The 21,701-nt window shown below is 33.9% G+C and overlaps 1 protein-coding gene, 1 long non-coding RNA gene and 2 other non-coding genes across 15 annotated transcripts in view; 2 read left to right on the top strand and 2 right to left on the bottom strand.

The window, feature by feature from the left end:
* LOC111423616 (uncharacterized) overlaps positions 1-21,701 on the top strand; it is a 155,039-nt gene that overhangs the window by 69,515 nt on the left and 63,823 nt on the right. For 8 of the 12 annotated variants that reach the window (XR_011639580.1, XR_011639581.1, XM_023056889.2 and 5 more), the window contains exon 1: positions 19,625-20,013. The exons of 1 other annotated variant lie outside the window; for it this stretch is intronic. The gene's annotated coding sequence lies outside the window, so the exon portion shown is untranslated. Of the gene's footprint in view, positions 1-19,623; positions 20,014-21,701 lie in introns of those variants that run through there. 3 more of the 12 variants (XM_023056890.2, XM_071193919.1, XM_071193920.1) reach the window with 2 other exon arrangements.
* Positions 4,874-4,947, bottom strand: TRNAV-AAC (transfer RNA valine (anticodon AAC)). The gene has a single exon. It is a non-coding gene; the product is annotated as a tRNA-Val (tRNA).
* LOC139428911 (uncharacterized) lies at positions 7,437-9,277 on the top strand. Its single transcript, XR_011639579.1, has 3 exons — positions 7,437-8,282; positions 8,332-8,448; positions 8,508-9,277. It is a non-coding gene; the product is annotated as an uncharacterized lncRNA (long non-coding RNA).
* TRNAV-AAC (transfer RNA valine (anticodon AAC)) lies at positions 8,524-8,597 on the bottom strand. The gene has a single exon. It is a non-coding gene; the product is annotated as a tRNA-Val (tRNA).

The raw sequence follows: 21,701 nt of genomic DNA, 5'->3' as shown, positions 1-21,701 counted from the left end.
TTCATTCTTTTTTTTTTCTTTATTACGATTGTATTAGACAGTATAATTTTATGTCTAAATTTGAATGTTTATATTAAACTTAATAATATTTAAGACGGATATCCCAATAACCATGAAACGCTTTCAACTAATGTATACTCCCAGTCTTAACATACGGGGCTGAAACACTATCATTTCCGAAGATATCTGTAAAAAAAACTACAAGTGATACAACGCAGAATGAGAGATCCATGTTGGGGTTGTCCCTGAGAGACCGGATCCGAAATCATCGTATTGCAAGACTAAAATGGCTATAAATATAGGGTAAACCACCGACACTATGGACAGATGACCTCAGGAGAATAGCAACAAACTGGATCGCAATGGCTTAGAACAGGGAGGACTGGAGGTGCCTTGAGGAGGCCCATGTCCAGCAGTGGGCAGAAATGGGCTGATGATGAAAGCGGGAACGAGATGGCAATCATGCAGTCTAGATTGGTACATTGAAAAGAATGTATGTAGTTAGTGTTGTACGTTGATTTGCTGGATATGTTTGATATGAGCGGGTTGGTTTGGGTGCGTGTGTTATCATATAATTTGGTGTTGATGTAGTGGCTGGACTTGTTATGATAAGGAGGGTTTTATTTTGGAATGTTTGGATACTTTTGAGGTTGGTGATGGATGCGTTTGACCATACGAGAGAAGCGTATGTGAGGGATGGCTGTAAAGTGTAGAGCTGTCTAGATTATTAGACAGAATTATGGAGAGCAGGTCCAAATGGCTGTGGGTTTTATCTTCCCTGTGTGTTATGTATTTTGAGAAGGACATGGAACCTGAAGGGATCTGTTTAGTCTTTTTGGAAAGTTGGTGTTTTCTAGGGCCTTGGAGAGAAGATTTTTTGAGTTACATTGTATAACAGTTACTAGTAGAACATGACTATGCTAAATTTAATAAAATGATGGGGATGAAGAATAAGATATTACTTAGATTACCGTCGTAGGGTGTTACTTGGGATACTTTTCTGTTCTAGGTCTAATGTTAGTTCTATTTCAGTAAAAATAGACAACAATTTAACGCTTAGTAACAATTAAAACTAGCGTCTGAAGACGCACGGCTAAACCCGAAACTTTCTGGTTCTAAGTCTAGTGTTAGTTCTAGTTTTAGTGCAATAAAAATATACAACGTAGTAATATCTAGCAACATCATGTTTGGACTCATTTTAATGTTTTTTTTTAATAAAGAACACGTCATAAAAGAACACCATGAAGTTGTCCATTTGTCTATTATGTGATAACTAACTTCAGATATAAAATGTCAACCTTAATTTTGACATATTTGTAATCTTCATTAATAATCCTTTAAAATGAGTACAAACATGACATATTTATCTTCAATATTAATGAAGTTATGGTCAACTTCCGGTTAGAAATGTCAATGTCATTTTGACAAAATTCTTAATTTTTATAAAATGTCTTAAAATTTATCACAAAAATAAAAATACAATAAAAAAAACTAAAAATTAAGGTTGGTATTAATATTTAATAATTAAATTGTTATCTTCATTGTTGCTAACTTCGGGTTTAAACGTTTTTTTATTCAAACTTTCTTGTTTTTTGAGATAAATGCGTCATGTTTGGACTCATTTTAATGTTTCTTTTAATAAAGAACATATCATAAAAGAACACCATGAAGTTGTGCATTTGTCTATTATATGATAACTAACTTCAGATATAAAACGTCAACCTAAATTTTGACATATTTGTAATCTTCATTAAAAATCCTTTAAAATGAGTACAAACATAACATATTTATCTTCAATATTAATGAAGTTATGGTCAACTTCCGGTTAGAAATGTCAATGTCATTTTGACAAAATTCTTAATTTTTATAAAATGTCTTAAAATTTATCACAAAAATAAAAATACAATAAAAAAAACTAAAAATTAAGGTTGGTATTAATATTTAATAATTAAATTGTTATCTTCATTGTTGCTAACTTCGGGTTTAAACGTTTTTTTATTCAAACTTTTTTGTTTTTTGAGATAAATGCGTCATGTTTGGACTCATTTTAATGTTTTTTTTAATAAAGAACACATCATAAAAGAACATCATGAAGTTGTCCATTTGTCTATTATATGATAACTAACTTCAGATATAAAATGTCAACCTCAATTTTGACATATATGTAATCTTCATTAAAAATCCTTTAAAATGAGTACAAACATGACATATTTAGCTTAAATATTAATGAAGTTATGGTCAACTTCCGGTTAGAAATGTCAATGTCATTTTAACAAAATTCTTAATTTTTATAAAATGTCTTAAAATTTATCACAGAAACAAAAATACAATAAAAAAAACTAAAAATTAAGGTTGGTATTAATATTTAATAATTAAATTGTTATCTTCATTGTTGCTAACTTCGGGTTTAAACGTTTTTTTATTCAAACTTTTTTGTTTTTTGAGATAAGTGCGTCATGTTTGGACTCATTTTAATGTTTTTTTTAATAAAGAACATATCATAAAAGAACACCATGAAGTTGTCCATTTGTCTATTATATGATAACTAACTTCAGATATAAAATGTCAACCTTAATTTTGACATATTTGTAATCTTCATTAAAAATCTTTTAAAATGAGTACAAACATGACATATTTATCTTAAATATTAATGAAGTTATGGTCAACTTCCGGTTAGAAATGTCAATATCATTTTGACAAAATTCTTAATTTTTATAAAATGTCTTCAAATTTATCACAAAAACAAAAATACAATAAAAAAAACTAAAGATTAAGGTTGGTATTAATATTTAATAATTAAATTGTTATCTTTATTGTTGCTAACTTCGGGTTTAAATGTTTTCTTTAACGTTTTTTAATTCAAACTTTTTTGTTTTTTGAGATAAGTGCGTCATGTTTGGACTCATTTTAATGGTTTTTAATAAAGAATACATCATAAAAGAACACCATGAAGTTGTCCATGTGTCTATTATATGATAACTAACTTCAGATATAAAATGTCAACCTCAATTTTGACATATTTGTAATCTTCATTAAAAATCCTTTAAAATGAGTACAAACATGACATATTTATCTTAAATATTAATGAAGTTATGGTCAACTTCCGGTTAAAAATGGCAACGTCAATTTTGACATATTTGTAATTGTCGTGAAAAATCCTTTAAAACGAGCCCAAACATGATAAGTTTAATTCCAATATTACTCGAGATATAAGCAGCTTCCGGTTTGAAATGTCAATGTCATTTTGACAAAATTCTTAATTTTTATAGAATGTCTTAAAATTTATCACAGAAACAAAAATACAATAAAAAAAACTAAAAATTAAGGTTGGTATTAATATTTAATAATTAAATTGTTATCTTCATTGTTGCTAACTTCGGGTTTAAACGTTTTTTTATTCAAACTTTTTTGTTTTTTGAGATAAGTGCGTCATGTTTGGACTCATTTTAATGTTTTTTTTAATAAAGAACATATCATAAAAGAACACCATGAAGTTGTCCATTTGTCTATTATATGATAACTAACTTCAGATATAAAATGTCAACCTTAATTTTGACATATTTGTAATCTTCATTAAAAATCTTTTAAAATGAGTACAAACATGACATATTTATCTTAAATATTAATGAAGTTATGGTCAACTTCCGGTTAGAAATGTCAATATCATTTTGACAAAATTCTTAATTTTTATAAAATGTCTTCAAATTTATCACAAAAACAAAAATACAATAAAAAAAACTAAAGATTAAGGTTGGTATTAATATTTAATAATTAAATTGTTATCTTTATTGTTGCTAACTTCGGGTTTAAATGTTTTCTTTAACGTTTTTTAATTCAAACTTTTTTGTTTTTTGAGATAAGTGCGTCATGTTTGGACTCATTTTAATGGTTTTTAATAAAGAATACATCATAAAAGAACACCATGAAGTTGTCCATGTGTCTATTATATGATAACTAACTTCAGATATAAAATGTCAACCTCAATTTTGACATATTTGTAATCTTCATTAAAAATCCTTTAAAATGAGTACAAACATGACATATTTATCTTAAATATTAATGAAGTTATGGTCAACTTCCGGTTAAAAATGGCAACGTCAATTTTGACATATTTGTAATTGTCGTGAAAAATCCTTTAAAACGAGCCCAAACATGATAAGTTTAATTCCAATATTACTCGAGATATAAGCAGCTTCCGGTTTGAAATGTCAATGTCATTTTGACAAAATTCTTAATTTTTATAGAATGTCTTAAAATTTATCACAAAAACAAAACTACAATAAAAAAAATTTAAAATTAAGGTTGGTATTAATATTTAATAATTAAATTGTTATCTTCATTGTTGCTAACTTCGGGTTTAACGTTTTTTTATTCAAACTTTTTTGTTTTTTGAGATAAGTACGTCATGTTTGGACTCATTTTAAAGGTTTTTTAATGAAGATGACAAATACGTCAAAATTGACGTTGACGTTTCAAACCGGAAGTGATTGCATTTCCATTAATATTAAAGATAAATATGTCGAGTTTGGATTCATTTTAAAGGATTTTTTATGAAGTTGACAAATATGTCAAAATTAAAAGTTGAAAGTTCGAACGTTAATATTTCGCTTTATATTTTAATTTTATTTTATATGTTTTATATTTTTGTGTATTGCTTCTTAAGTGAAATACACTGTATAAATAAAAAACAGTCCTTTGCGGGGCCTTATACAGTATGTTTACTCAACGGACCTTGGATTCCCACATTTTCTGGATATTAGGCATATGCAACACAAAATACAGTAAAAATATTTCTCAAATTTACAAATTTATTCGATGCCTCCACCAAATTATTTTCTTTTAAACCAACGGTAATAATAAAAAAAAAAAAGAATGTTTTCGCCCGGGTTTGAACCGGGGACCTTCCGCGTGTTAGGCGGATGTGATAACCGACTACACCACGAAAACTTATACCTGTACTTTTCGGATTTTGTAACAAACTTTTTGTCAAAATAATCTTATTTCGTTAAAACAAAAATATATAAATCTGAAGACAATTTTGAATATAGCATTCCTACAAGTTATAAACCAAGTTTATTGTGACAGAGACACACGTTGATGTAGCAACAAAATCCTCTCCTATTTCTAACAAATTTGTCGATAAAACTGGGGAATGTCTGCCAACGTAGCTATCTACTTTATATTTCGGCGCCCATGTTTCTATGCTATCAAATCCCGAACTGGGTACTAGAAATAAAAACTCCTTTGTAATTCATACCCGACCTAGTAATTTGAATGGCAGCCTGAGTTCGGTACACCAATACCCTTTGATACCAAACAAAATTTTAAACTTGAAAAGAAAAATCAATATTAAATCTGTAATTATGTGTAAATCTCCATGATGACTTTACTAAGACTTTGATAACACATCGAAAACTACATATGCATATAGAGGGCAAATATTATGAAAAGCTGGGGTGAGATTATTGCGAGGGTGTGTCCCCCTTTTAATATAGAAATATGATTTGAAGTGCCAATTTAGATGGAAATAGAAACACTTCGATAAATACTTGTATAAACTTTTCGTAAAAAATAAATGTTTTTATAAAGAAAAGCAAAAAAAGTTGTTTGCGTACAGAGAGTATCCGAGAAAGTTCCGGTATCGTTACTCCCCCGTTTACTTATTTATTTATTACGCTTTTTATGAGGGAACCGTCGTAACTTTTTATTCAATTTGAGCGCGGCAAAGTTTACGGACGCACCCCATATCGTGTACTGCCGTGATTAAGGGACTTCCATAAAGTCTAAAACCAGGCAACCATAGTAGTAGAAGTAGACCCGGCGCATCGTCCTCGCGGTGAAAACGGTCTTCCCCTTGTTCGTCTTACTTCAGTGAAGAGACGGCCTCCTCTCTCTGATCTCACGGAATGTTCCCGGGGGATGGCGCAAACGTCTGCTAAGGGATAGTAGGCGCCGACCGAACTTAACACCTGAGGCTCTAACGAATTCCCCATCCGAACCTCTTGTAGGCTAGGAGGCCCCCTTTTCCTTTTCGCCAAACACTCTCTCACTTCCAACGCGTATTTTTTTTATTCCTCCCGACCGCTTAGTTGGTAGCAATTTCCGGGCAGCCATAAAAACTTGCCATTATAATGACAAAGATGCCGCCACCGTCTACCCGAGAGATCGCTTTCTCCAAGTTGAAAAGTGTAAATCTCGTCGTCTTTAATATTCGTAATTTTATTAGGAACTGTTTCGCGTTGAAAGCCCGCGAATTATTCAGAGTACACTAAATTAAGTTAATGGAATCTTGAAACGTCGGAATTCGAAAAGTGTTTGATGATTAAAGGAAAATGTTAAATTCCAACATTCTCTTAATTTACTATTTATCCAAGTACAGTAGAATCTTACAGGACTGTTTTTTGTGACAATTGGTGTAGAGTGGAGCAATCCTGTTAGATACTGCTGTCTTTGCTATTTCCGAGGAATTTCATATAACTCGCAAAATATTGTAATAATATCACCAAGTCATTCATTATTTTTTTGAAGTTTTACATAATCGTAGGTGAGGTTACGAATAATAATTATAAGAATTTGATTCGTTATGTTTCGTTTACGTTTTTTATTGTATTAAATCCATGTAAAGTCGATACGAAGTAATTTTATAGAATTTTGACAGTGACATAACCTCAAATTTCATTTTTCATTAATTTCTTATTGTAATTCATGTTTGTCCGGTTGAAACCATTGAAAACGATTATCTTGGCATGTCAAGACCGAAAACCATCCATCATATGGGAGTTTTGATGAAGAATTGGACGAAAATCCGTACATTAAATATTTGAATATATTTTTGAAGCTGGACGTTAAAATCTAAAAGAAAATGTTCCGAAATCAGCAAAACAAAGTTAAAGCAATAAAACTACAACATTTCATGCATAAATATTGTTAAAATAGAAATTTCAATAATTTTTGATAAAATTTAATCGGTGACATTTGACATTTCGAAGTTGGCAGTACCGGAGAAATTTAAATAGCGAATTTCAAGTTGTAGAATTTAACCAATCAGAAAACGTTATTTAAAACGTTCTTCTAATAAACAAACGAGTTTGGTGGATTTAGTGTGATTTCGAACGTGAGGAGGTGCACACGCTAATTTTGTCCTCGAGCATTTTAAAAACCAAAGCAAAAGTGACATAACCTCACCATTGTGACATAACCTCAAAAATAGAAAACTTATTATTTAATAAGTTAATAAGAAGATTATTTGAATTAAAATTAATCACCTTTAAGAATAAACAAGAAAAATTAACTGATCCAATTAATCCAGTATACCATTCCGAAGAATTATTCCAATCCAATCAAGAATCATTGTTACTGATTCCTTTGAAGAGTCCGAGTTTCCTTATCTGAGAACTTGAGCAACCTACAATATTAAGCTAAGTTATAATTTTCAATTTCATTATTATAGTAGAAACCACGAGAGCTGGCAGTGACAGATCGCTTAAAAATGGTATGAATCAAGATATGGACGTACGACTTAGATTATTTCACCACATACATTTAAATGTAGGTTATGTTAATAATGGAGGTTATATGTCAAACATTGTCAAAGATATTATTTAATGATTTTCCTTTCAAAGAAAATATTTTCGGCTTGTGAAAACACTAACAGATTCATGACAACGCTCACAAGACGTTTCGATTTGAGGTTAGAATTATAGAGTGACATCTCTTAGAAGAACAGACGTACTTTTTCGACGTGGCCATTTGAATTGTACAGCAGACATATTAAACTAATGCTATCTTTTTCCAACACACATTAGTCTATAGCGGTTTGTGAACTACGTATGGCATTTGTAAGAGCGGAAAATGATGATTTACTGCCAGCTCTCGTGGCGTCTACTATATTCGTTTTTTTTTAATTTTCATTTAAAATTTCACTTACCTTAAATACGATTAGGTTACGACATTGGGTAGTTTTGCTATTGATTATATTTGATATTTTATGCTAACTACTGGTACTTAAACCGAAATTATGAATGTGCTTTACTATTTTGTAGCCCTATAAAGACCTCCTAGGTGATGTAGATGTGTTTTTTGGCAGGTTATTTTTACTACTTAAATTTATTTTTATGTATAAGTGTATATTTTTCATATTAGGTGATTTTAATATAAATATTTTAGATGATGGAGACAATAAAACCATAGATTTAAACATATGTTAAATGAATTCGGTGTATCATATATGATTACTGTTCCCACATGAGACTAGTAAATGTATAGATAACATTTTAAGCAATGTAGGTTCTAATAAGTATACTACAAATGTTTTTAACACCGGTTTTTCAGATCATAAAGCTCAAACAATATGTTTGAATGTTACCTCTATCATCTAACAATATTATTATGTTGTCAAACGAGATTATTGTGATGATAATGTGGAATAAAGGAAGTAAGTACGCCCTGGTGAGAGAAATAACATAAAATTCATATTGTATATGTCTTAAATATTAATTAAATTTAAGTAATTTTAAAAAAAATTGTTTTCGCCCGGGTTTGAACCGGGGACCTTCCGCGTGTTAGGCGGATGTGATAACCGACTACACCACGAAAACGTTGTATATTGATACAACAATTAAGTCATCAATATCATGCGCAATCACAACTTGATCATCAGAAAACGCCAAGGTGTAAAGTAGTGCTGTATTAGAGATGAGAAGAAATATCTTAAGCAGATCAAACAAGGCTATTGAACCTCACTTTTAAATGACAGACAACGAGAGCCACAAATTGTGTACGATAAAAACATCTTTGACACCATGATTTGTTACTTTACGATTTATTAGACGTTGCAGTTAATTTACTGGATAATTAAGTAAAATAACAAAGCCATACTGACAGAAAGTGGAGAACAAAAGATTCAGATAACAAGTGGTGTAAAATGGAAGTGTACTGTTGCAAATTTTCAAATATTACAGAGACAATATTCTGTGCAATAGACTGAAGTAGGGGAACACATGTGGAATAACATCTACTGCAATGATAGAAGTAGGATTACGTTGTCACGCGATTCTCCTTGAATCCCACGAGTATCATCGGTTGCTCACGTTACCACAATTTGCCCTTCGCGAACTGACTGAATACAATGGAACAAAACTCGCTTATATACCGTTTTATTACGATCACTTATAAATGTAATGGTTCCATTTTTTCGCTCCAATTTTATGAGATACTTTGTAAACTGTAAGTTGAATTGAGTTTTTGATGTTTTGTCAATAAAAGGTAATCTATTTCACGTAAATATTTCATTTAGTTTTTGTGATACTTATTTTCGATTCAATTGGGTTGAAAAAATTTTTGAAAAATAAATCAATCGATTTTAAAAGGGTTTGATGTAAGCATTCTGTTAAGTGATGTCAAACATCTAAAACAATAAAATGATTCGATTTAAGATTTTCTTGGTTCAAATCGAATTTCTTTTTAAGTGTTTTCTCGATATTGGTAGTTGAAGAAGTTCGAAGGTCAATTTAGGAGGGTAGACGTGAACGTAGAGTGTTATCCACTCTCTTTTTGTTTAATTTTATTGGAAAACGGTGGTTGATTATATCGTTTGCGGCAGAACGTGTATAGTATCGAACCTTTGCTTAAAATTAATCAAGCTTCGAATTCTCGGTGGAGAATTTGTTTGTAGTTGGATGACATAAAACTGCTTTCTATCAACTATTCGAACTCGTTTGGATGTGTGATTTTCGATTAATTATTTAATTGCATTTTCCTAAATATTATTGCATTTTTTATTGAATAAATTTGTGGTAAAAGAAATCAGGTTTTATGGTACTAAAGCGAAGAAAAAAATGAAATAAACTCTATGTTTGGATATAGAAAGGTTACGGAATATTTTAAACATTTTTACTGGAGGGATTGAAGGGAAAACTTGTATGCAAATTTTTAAATTTCTGTTTTGTACATATCCCCGTACCCTTTTAACCTAAGCTAAAGCTGAAGCTCGCGAAGGATCTCGCATTCCACCGTATAAATTCTCGATTTCGTTCTCGGAATATTCTTTATGCGCCGAATTTTCGCCGACCGAGGCAACCGACCGAAACGAGATGAACACACCTCCTTTCCTTCGACGTCGTCTTCGGCATCGTCATCATCGCGTCCCCTCGAACGCTAATTTCTTTTGTGTTTGTGGGCTGAAACTTCCCACGCGGTAACGCAATATGCCAAGAGAAAATTATGCGAGTCTTCCATCGTCTGTCTATTTACTCTCTTAAAAGCGGCGGCGTCGTTGGACTGCTGGGTCCGCAAACAGCAGGGCACTTACTTCAGCCCGTTTCGTGCAGAATTTGCTCGGCCTGGATAAAACTTCAGACCAACCCCTTACCCCCCGTCGAACTTTTCCTTCACGGTGTCGACCGTCCCTACCAGCAGATTACCTGAAAACACTGGTAAGATCACGACCCTTGCACCCGACCGTTTCCCACATTAAAACTCTTCGTCGAGGAGGAGGTACTGGTCGCCGACGACTACAACTACGACGACGACAACGCGTATATTTTCGCCTTTTCTCGACCCCAAAACCCTTTTTATGGTAATTCAGGGAAACCGAGCTTCTGGCATTCAGTGTATTCCGAAATTTAATGATAGGGGAAGGCGAGTTGACTCAATAAACGGATCTCGAACAACCCTCGTCGTCACCGCCTAGTAGAAGAGATCTAACAGAACTTAGAACTAAATTAGTTACATAGTAAAATAATTAAAAAAATACTCCCTTCTCTGTGTGAATCATTGTTGAACAATAATTGGTAAATAAGATTATCTATCTAGCAACGTGTTTACTCAAAGTGCATACCCGTGTAAGGTAATTCCCCCAAGTATTCCCGCGTCGAGATAAAACATAAAGCTATTAATCCATTTATCTTTACTGCTTAGTAAAGAAAAAATAACAACAATAAATTTATGTTAACTTATTAATTCGGCGGTAATTTATATTAATGTGGTCATCGATGTTAAAAGGATTTCGAAATTTCGGGGAAAATTGGACTCAGCCTATAATAATTTAAGATCCCCGCATTCAGATAACAAAAATGTTACGGCCAAACTTGGAAAACGATAGCATCGATAACATTTTTGTTTGAAAATTTCTAGTGATATAAAGTCGGCTTTCCTCCAGCGCCTCCAGATAGCGTTGTAACTTCACTGAACCGGTTGCTACATAGTCGCTTCACCCGATAATGTTATTACCCTGTCCGGCATATTAGGTGATAAGGGAGGGTTTATTACGTCCCAACTTCCTAGCGCAAATACGATATGAATAACCGTTATAAAAGAACCGGGTTTAACAGAACGTAAAAAGAACCGAATTACAAGACTTCTTGCAAAAATATCCCCTCTTCCACTAGATTAAACCTAATATATTCTTTAATTAAAAATATTATGGATGGAGAATTTCCATTTATCACCTTAATCAACATTAAATTTTTGATTCTGTTTTAGAAGATACCAGATATGTTTTAGAAGTATCTACGTTATGGATAATAGGATAAGATCTTTGATTATATACAGGGTGTCCCGCAACGATTGTACAAAACTGCATCAGCGTATTCTATGATCAAAAAAAACAAAAAAAGCCTAATAAACATAGGTCCGAAAATGGACCATTTTCGAGATATTCAAAGATTTAGTTTCATAAGTTGATATTGTTAACATCATGAATTTAAATTTGTTTTTATAATAATTAAGTCGTTACTATGATTACGATAAGTTGTCTAATCAAAAAAAAAAAAATAATAATACTTCACGAAATTATTATTTTACTATTTAATTTAATAAAACTATTAAGTATGGCTCCTATTAATTACTCCAAGGAAGAGATGGCGGATATGGTGTATTGTTACGGACTAGCTGATGGAAATGCGTCGTTAGCAGCTCGTCATTACGCGCAAAGGTTCCCGAACAGACGATTGCCTAATAGTCACACCTTTAGCAGACTATTTCTCAGATTAAAAGAAACGGGAAGCGTAACCCACAGCCATTCCACAAAGAGACATTACACAAGGCCGGTGGAATTAGAAGAAGCAGATTTGAGAAGAGTCGATGAAAATGCCTCAACCAGCATTAGAAGAATTTCTGCACAAGAAAACATTAACAAAACAACCGTTCACCGCATTTTAAGGGAGCAGTTGCTTTATCCTTATCATTACAACACCGTTCAAGCTCTAACAGAAAATGATGGCGAAAAAAGAGAGATTTTTTGTAGGTGGGCCATACAGGAAGAGGTAGTAAACGTCGACTTTCCCATAAACATTGTATTTACGGATGAAGCAACATTTACTCAAAGCGGAATTTTTAATATTCATAATGCGCACGTTTGGAGCGATGAAAATCCCCATGCAATACTAGAAACTCATCATGAGTGGCGATTCAGTGTTAATGTATGGGCTGGAGTTATAGGTGATCAGTTATTAGGTCCATTTTTTCTTCCAAAGAGATTGACAGCCGATGCCTACATACATTTTTTACAAAATGACCTTACAGAGGCATTTGATGAATTACCTCAACAAATTCTAGAAGATTGCTACTTTATGCACAATGGAGCACCAGCACATTATGCACGCGCTACTCGAGCATACTTAAATAACAGATTTGGCAATAAGTGGATTGGCCGAGGAGGTCCTGTCCCGTGGCCGCCTCGTTCACCAGATTTAAATCCGTTAGATTTTTGGTTTTGGGGACATTTAAAACAAATTGTTTATTCTGAAGACGTTCAAAATGTGCAGGATTTGAAGAATAAAATTAGTAACGCATTTGATACAGTAAAAAAAATTCCTGGTATCTTTGAACGCATTAGAAGTTCATTTAGAAAACGTATCCGTTTGTGTTTAGAAGTAAATGGTGCGCATATTGAACATTTATTATGACATGAATCTTTTCCAATTTGTTAAATATTCGTTGTTTTTATGCTGGTTGAACGATTTTCTTCGACAATCTTTGTTACTTGTTTTGTTAAATTGTTAATGAACTGTATTAATTAACTTAATATTATCTTATTATTTATTAAACTTTATCTTAACCATCGTAACCATGGTAATCATATAATTACTGCATCTAAATCGTTAGAATTAATGATGTTTACAATAGGTCAGCTTATGAAACTAAAACTTTGAATATCTCGAAATTGGTCCATTTTCGGACCTATGTTTATTGGACTTTTCTTGTCTGTTTTCGATCAGAGAATACGCTGATGCAGTATTGTACAATCGTTGCGGGACACCTGTATAATATGGATTGAGCCAACGAGAGAGATAGCTTGCGCAAGGTGATCGAACCGAGATAGACAAAAAAGCGTACTGACATATAATGGGCGTGCGTTAATTTATAAGATAAAAAACTATCAATTAGAAGTAACATTTATAATACTTACAGGTGATGTGAAACTGTATTATCGCGAACTTTGCACACGAAACAATACATTTTTAAACATAACGGTGTGACTGGCTGTGACACAACAAAACGATAAACGTCAGGTTTGACACTTTTGTGCGCATGCGCCCGTCTGTTTAGTACCGTTTTATGTCTATCTTTGTTACACTTTCACATTATCGCTTTCCATCTGCGTCTATTCACCTTGAGCCACATTTTTGTTAGTAGATATATTCAGTTAGCTCAATCCATATTATATATAATCAAAGGATAAGATGCAAGAATTAAGTTAAAAGTTATATTTGAAATTTACTTTAAATTTAATTTGAATTCAACACTTAGTACAAAAAGAAATTGTTTCAAGATACAATAACGAAGACAAAAGGTTTCCGCTACAGCCCATGAAAACTGGAAACTCATATAATCGGCTTAATATCGTAACTTTAGAGATGAGAAAAATTGTCTTTAAAAACAAGTTGATAAAATTTTTGATATTTCTCCAACGTACGAAACCGGATCTGGGATCCAAGCCGAGGATCTTTCTCTCCGAAGAGAAAATCTTATAATGCTATGGATACGTATATATATATACGCATCCGGTGACGAAGTTAAGAACTTAACTCTAACAAGATCCCGCGACTTATACCGCCACGTTATTAAATTTTTATATATACATACACTCACACTCTCGCATAAAATAACGTGTGGGCAAGAACCTCTTACTCTCTATCAACGCAAACAGTAAACGACCTCCTCATTTTGCATACTGAAATTGGATATTCTGTCAGAACACCGTTAGGGGATGTGCAAACGGCGATATCTGGCAATATCGATGAGAATTCCTGATTCGATAATGGTATTTCAACGTAAATATCTAATCGTTTTCATCATCAAGGTTACCTTTTAGTTGAACAAATTTAACTTTCACATTTTGAACTTAATTATGTATGATTGTGTACTTTAACTACTATCGTCATGTTAGTTTAATAGATTATATAATATTTATAATGTTATCGTATACGAAGTATTATGACCAAATAGTTGTCTACTTTGAACGTCTGTGTATAAAGCTCGATTCATTAATTTATTTTAGCATTATCACTGCTAGTTTAAAGAACTTTGAGGTTACCATTCTTATTATTTAATATTGGCACTTTTACTTTGCAAGGATGAAATGCTCTTTTTGGCTCAATGTTGTTTTTTTTTTAATAATTAGGTTGGGTTAGTTAATCTCATTGCGCTTCATGAACTTGTGAATTATTGAATATTTACAACACTAATCTAAATCATTTAACGGTTTTGTGTATTAGCAAGCAACCAACATATCTTGGTCATATTTCAAATAAGGCAAATTTATTGCCATATCCATGTCGGTGCAACAGAGTCGGCATTTCCTGGGGTGTATTGATTGTATTAATTAATATAGGATGTTATACCTAATCGAATTAGTAGATTATTAGTTCGATTATTGATGACGTACACAAACCTTTATAAAATTAAAATTCGCAATTGGTGTGGGAAATTTTGCATGAAATTTTGATGTGGGAAATAACTGTCGAAAACTGGAGGAACTATTACTCGATTAGTCAGTGTCTATTTTCGGAAAAGTTGGATAACAGCGTTTGGCAATTTTGGTTCTAATGTGGCGGTTTCAACACCGTACGCGAATATTTAGCAGAAGTTTTAACACAGTGTGTGCATTAACACTCATGTGGGAACGTACACTGAGCTTTAATGGGTGATTAACAGTTATCGAAATCTACGTTATCGTGAATTTCGAACATACGGTGAGCTACGTGGTATTCACCGATACAAATAGTGACATGAACAAACCACAACGACGTACTTTTACTCAATTTCCTGTTATTCCCTATATACTCCGTTTTAAGTTACTCCGATAATAATTCTGATCATTTAAATGTATTTTAAGATCGTATCTTTTTTTGACTATTAATTTTACAAATAATTCCAACTAATTTTAGTAGTTATATTGACATTGTAAAGTTTGTAATACGTGATATTCTAAAAAAAGACATAATCCCAAACATTGTTGAACTACGTGTCTAGCCTGCAGTAGATAAAGGTCCTATGGGAGGAATTATATCACCATTCTGTATATAAGCCGCTAAGTTAATTATTGCTACCTCGCTATCTGCGCTAACGCAGCAGAAAGGCTTTCTTAATCGTAAGTTCTCCTGTCGCTAATTTTCTATATTAGGTCCGACATTTATAAAAGGTAAAACTCTTTGTTTTGGAGAAGTAGCTTAGCGCTTTATGTCTATATTCTACTTGTGTACCTACGTATTGATCTTAGAGAGAGACAAATATTTTATTAAAAAACACACAGGAAATGTATTCGATCCGGTTCAATTCGGTACACGTATTTTTCACAAAAGATTTCACAAAGACCGTTTTCCTTGAAACGGAAGAGAATGGTAAAATAAGAGGACACAACTACGAACATCGTTCAACTACCGGCGCGATTGAAGGACTCATGGAGGGGAGTAATCTTTTGAAAGTGGGTCTGCCTTTTTCTGTATGTGTAGGGGCGAGGCGCTCAATTAACTTTTACAATCACGCTAAATCTCACGTCGTTAATTGTTAGAGATTCAACCGCGCAGCTTTGATGATAGCGCTTAATTTTTTATAACGACCCAACGAACCTTAACAAAGGGAATTAATATTATTTCCTTCCATTTTGTTGTGATTTTTGATTACTATATGATAAAACCTGTTTCATTATACTTAGGTAATAATTTTGGATGATAAATCGAGGTGTATTATTAAACAAGGTCATGTTAAAACAAACATGACCACTTTACCTAATTATTTCAAAGAAACCGTGTGTGCTAGTAGTACGTGCGACTATACGCTGCACAAACCCTCTCCTCTTGCCTTGCGGTTTGTGTAAGCGAGCTTTCGGTCGGCCTTGTCTACTACCTCCACTAGCTCCATTTACATTCACGTCTCTTACAAATAGACCAAATGGAGTTAGCGGAGAAACGGCCCCAGACTTACCTATAGTATTCATCACCTGCTTGCACCTTCTATTGCTGGCACGTTCTATTTACTATGTCTTACATCACACTAAAATAAAATATTCCAATAGATAACATTTATCAATATATTTATTTATTTTAAATATATTCATAAATAAAATAGTACAATAGCTGTTCACATCGTTGCGTTCAGTCATATTTATACCAAGGACTAAAGGGGCCCGTTCGTGACGTCAGCGCTTAGTAACAATTAAACCTACAACTAACACTAGACCGATAGAGATTCTGAGAGCGTCTGAAGACGCACGGCTAAACACGAAACTTTCTAGTTCTAGGTCTAGTGTTAGTTGTAGTTTTACACTAGCACTATCACTAGAACTATCATTAAGAGTTTATTGTATACAGTAATTGTTTACAATTCTTTACATTATTCAAATATTACTTTCACTCTCTACCCTCTTCCTCCATTTCCACGCCCTCGGCTCCTCGGCCCAATCATCCCCTCACCCATCCCTTTGTCTCCTCACCCCCATCACCATTCTCATCCATCGTTTCCCCTCTCCCCCCTCTCCTAAGATCTGCCTTCGGTCCATCTCCTCCTCCCTCAACTCACTGCACCCATTCAGCATGTGTTCTAACGTTTCCCATTCCTCCCTGCACAGCCTACACCACCTCTCCTCATCGGCCATCCAGTATTTGTTGGCTCTCTCCTCATTTCCACAACGGAACCTAGCCACCAACTTCTTCCCTTCCTCATCTCTTTCCAATAACAAATATCTAGGCAGCCCCTCCGTAATTATGTCCCTGTATCTTTCGTTATACCTTCCCTCTTTTATTTGTGTCCTTCTTTCCTGTCTCTGCACATCTCGGTCCCTGTCTCTCAACTCCCTCCACATCTCCCTACCCACCCTTCGTCTACTATTTATCTCCGTTACCGAGTAGCCCGCTCGTCTATAATAGTTGTCTCTGTGTCCTTTCCCATATCTGACCTTTCCATCTCTAATTTCCCTCCAACACTCCCCCAGGATCCCGCAGCTTGGCCTCCCTTCTATTCTTTCTTCATATTTCACTGCCCTCCTGCCCGCCTCCACCCTGACCTTATCCACCTTTACCTCTTCCCTCACTATATACCCCGGTGTTTCTCTCGCCACCCCAAGCACCCATCTCCAATATCTAGCCTGCACGTCCTCCAGCGGTCCCTGCTCCCTCCATCCCCATACCTCTGCCCCATACATCATCACACTGCTAACCAGACCTTCAAACATAATCTTCCTCGCTGCCACATTCCTTCCAAAGACTCTCTTCCCCCAACCCCATACTTGTCCCATCAGCTTATTCGCCTTTTTTGCCATAGCTATCACATGCGACCCCTCCCTGTTATCCTCCCTAAACACATACCCCAAGTAAGTATACTCCCTAACCTCCTCGATCTCCTTTCCCTCCCATCTCCAGTTTTCTGTTCTTTTTCTCCCACCCTTACAAAACTTCATCATCCTTGTCTTCCCCACATTCACTTCCAGCCCCTTCCCCCTAAAATATCTTTCCAATGTCTTTATCATCTCCTTCATCTCCACCGCTTCTCTCGCCATGACCACGATGTCATCCGCGTATGCTAACATATGCACCTTTCTACCTCCCACCACCAATCCTCCCATCTGCCCCTTCCCCAATCTTTCCTCCAGGTCCGCCGTATACAGTGCAAACAGACTTGGGCTCAGCGGACATCCCTGCCTCAGTCCCTTCGTCGTCCAGAACACGTCGCTCAGCTTATCTCCCACTTTTATCCTAGCCATCGTCTCCATGTATATTTCCTTCACTCTAGCAATTAGGTGTTCCGTTATCCCCCTCCTCCCCATCTCCTCCCACAACTTCCCCCTATCCACCTTATCAAAAGCCGCCTTCAAATCTATAAACAGGGCGTACAATTTCCCTCCCTTCTTATCCAGCTCTCTATCTGCCAAATGCTTCAACACATACACGTTGTCGATTGCTCCCCTTCCCTTCCGAAAGCCTGCCTGCCCATCCGGCACAGAACTAACACAAGACCTAAAACTAGAATCATTTAGGTTTAGCCGTCTTGAGAGACGTGCGGCTAAACCCGAATGTTTCTAGTTCTCGGTCTAGTGTTAGTTCTCGATTTGCACTAGCACTATCACTAGAAACATTCCGTTTAGCCGTACCTCTCTTAAGATATCTGGTAGGTAGCGCTAGTTAGCATAAAATACCACTACCACTTCTAGGTCTAGTATTAGCTCTAGTGCTAGTGTTAGTTCTAGTTTTAACTGTTCCATAAATATCTGAGCTGATACAAATATAAACGCATGTGCTGAAAGTTTAATAACAATTTCTTTATATCAGATTATAATTTTTTCCATTAACTTAATCTGCATCTAGAAAGTTTCGGGTTTAACATCTTGAAGGTATCATAATGGATTGTGATTAACTAAGTGCCATTGAACGCAAATGCAAGATAATCAGATCATTTCAAAACTTGTGAAGTACTAGATGGAAAGCTAAGTGAAGGGAAATAGATGCAACTAGGATAATATGAGAAACTTTTGAGACAATTTAGTCATTTGGAGTTAATACCAGGTATTCGGAGTCACTATTTAAAGCAATTGGAAAATAATGAGACTATTTCAAATCTATTGAGGTACTAGATGTAATGCAAATCAAAGGGAATTGGAAGCAACTGAAATAGTTTGAGAAACTGCTAAGACACAAAGAAGGTTGATTTAACCCAAAGCTTATTATCACATTGCTATCATTTTTCGAACAAACAATATTGATAGAATTAAATACTCTTTGACCTTTTGAAACATAAATATAGGTTTTCATTACATTTAAAAGTTCCACTTGGATTCCCTAGTATTTTTCGTGTCGCGACAATTAGTGAAAAACGACAAATTCAATTTACTATTCGCCAGTTTCAAATTGGAACAAGTCTACCGAGCGGAAAGAAACTAATCGAATTCCTCTAGTCGGATGCTGGCCATTCCTTCCCATCGTTCACGAAGCCATTAAGCATAAAATAATTAAGTTTTTTATGGGGTAACCCCCCCATAAGAGGAAGAGAGTGAACGGTGGGACCGGAAAATATCAACGGACATCCGATGGGGATGAAATTTTACATTTGCCATGGTGCGTTTTGGAGGCGGCGCGTCACTACCGCGCAGTTCGAGGCGGTAGTGGGTAGCCCGACAAGAGGTTATCAGTCTACCGCGAACTTCGCAACCACCAACATTACACCTCTTTTTTCCCCTATACGTCACTAAATCCTATCAAAAACGTGATACAAAACACACCCCTTTTGCGCGAATCGCAAGAATTAAACTTTTTTAATTAAAACATTTTCTTTGCAAAAAATTATGAAAAATCAGTGAAATGTGCGCGATTCAGTGACTTAATGAGTGTACCAATTAGTGAGTTTTCCTTCGGGCGCGGATACTTTTGGTGTCTTGTTCTTTTTATGAAACTTTAAAAACGGAATTTACCTTTACTCGCGAGAACTAAGTCATCGGGGACTTTAAAAAAGCTGACAAAAGTTTCTCCTTGGTATTACTTAATAGCACGAAACAACGTTTGAGCTTAAACAGATTAAAAAAAGGTATATTGTTCTTTTAATTTATAATTCTTTGGTTTATTTATATTGGATGGATTGCCGTTGGGGATTACCGTTTTGGTAGGCAAGATTTTGTTAGAGTTAGGAGTTTAGTGCGGTAGAAACCATCGGGGCCGCACCTTCAATGTAAATTTAAAGCTCGGCGAAAACCGCGGTTAGAGACATATTGGTGGGGGACGACGTTGAACTTTATATAACTCGACGTGTTAAAAGCTTTTAGGTCGTTCTCATAAACGCGTTTGCGTAAAATTGACTTCCACTTCTTTTATACCTTTAAATTAAAAAATTCTATTTAATTCCTTTCAAACTTACAATTTTTTTCGATAAAAAACAGTACTTTTACTTCATTAAAACTTAAATCATAAAAATATAACATAAAAGATTTGATCAAGCACAAAAAACTTAGTTTTTACATAATTAGAGAAATGAAGAATAATTTAATAATTATTTTGGATGCTTACAATGTTTAATTTTTAAAATAAAAGCGGGCAAATTTAAAGAGGTTTGGATCTGCGCATGATCTTAAAGCAGCCCCACCCTGTGCGCTATCCAGTTTTTGAACCGCGAACCTCAACTATTTAATTAGCTACCGCTAATTGGAAGTAATGTAAATTTGACATGCTTATATAGAGTATAAAATCGGATCAAGAATTAAATATATATAGATATTCGGGATAATGTAAAAGTTTGAAAGATGTTCTTTAAAGTTGTAACCTCGATGGAAACACCAAAGTCTTTAAAATCTATATAAACCGTATTTCTAAAGATTATAAGGAAAAGTTGATGCAAAAAACGTTTTTCAAACTTTATTCTTTAGAGTAACTTTTAATTCAAAAAATTACCTTTGTGGTCTGATATTTGTAAGCAGTAAAGAGATTGTTAAATAGAGTTATCGAGTCAATAGCATTCAAAGTTATTTTATTTCAAGTTATCGTTGAACATATCTCAGTTACATTGAACTTGCTGAAATTGTTCTCAGCTTCGAAGCATTCTGGGGAAGAAAAGCTCTACTTTCCAATGAAAAAGTCTGTTTTAAAAAGTTACTCTTGGTTCGTTAAAATTAATCAGCAATTTTGACCATTTTCTAGATTAACTTTTATAATTGCTGGAAAATCAACTTGTTGGAAAATTATTATGAAATATTCACCAATTGTTAACAATATTATCTACTTTTCTATTAACAAATCAGTTTTGAGATATCACCAATAGTTTTTAAGATGGTAATTATTAATAATAATTAGTAATTTTTATCAAATTTTTGGATTAGCTTTAATAATTCTTGAAAAATCGATTCGATGGAAAATTATCATGAAATTTTAACCAATTATTAATAAAACCATCTACTTTCCAATAAACAAATCAGTTTTGAGATATCACCAATAGTTTTGAAGATAGTAATTATTAATAATAATTAGTAATTTTCATCAAATTTTTTGGATTAGCTTTAATAATTCTTGAAAAATCGATTCGATGGAAAATTATTATGAAATTTTCACCAATTATTAATAAAACCATCTACTTTCCAATAAACCAATCAGTTTTGAGATATCACCAATAGTTTTTGAGATAATAATTATTAATAATAATTAGTAATTTTCATCAAATTTTTGGATTAGCTTTAATAATTCTTGAAAAATCGATTCGATGGAAAATTATCATGAAATTTTCACCAA

Source organism: Onthophagus taurus, chromosome 2 (assembly GCF_036711975.1).
Source record: "Onthophagus taurus isolate NC chromosome 2, IU_Otau_3.0, whole genome shotgun sequence".
Taxonomy (NCBI): Eukaryota; Metazoa; Arthropoda; class Insecta; order Coleoptera; family Scarabaeidae; genus Onthophagus; species Onthophagus taurus.
This window is presented reverse-complemented; position numbering and strand designations above follow the sequence as displayed.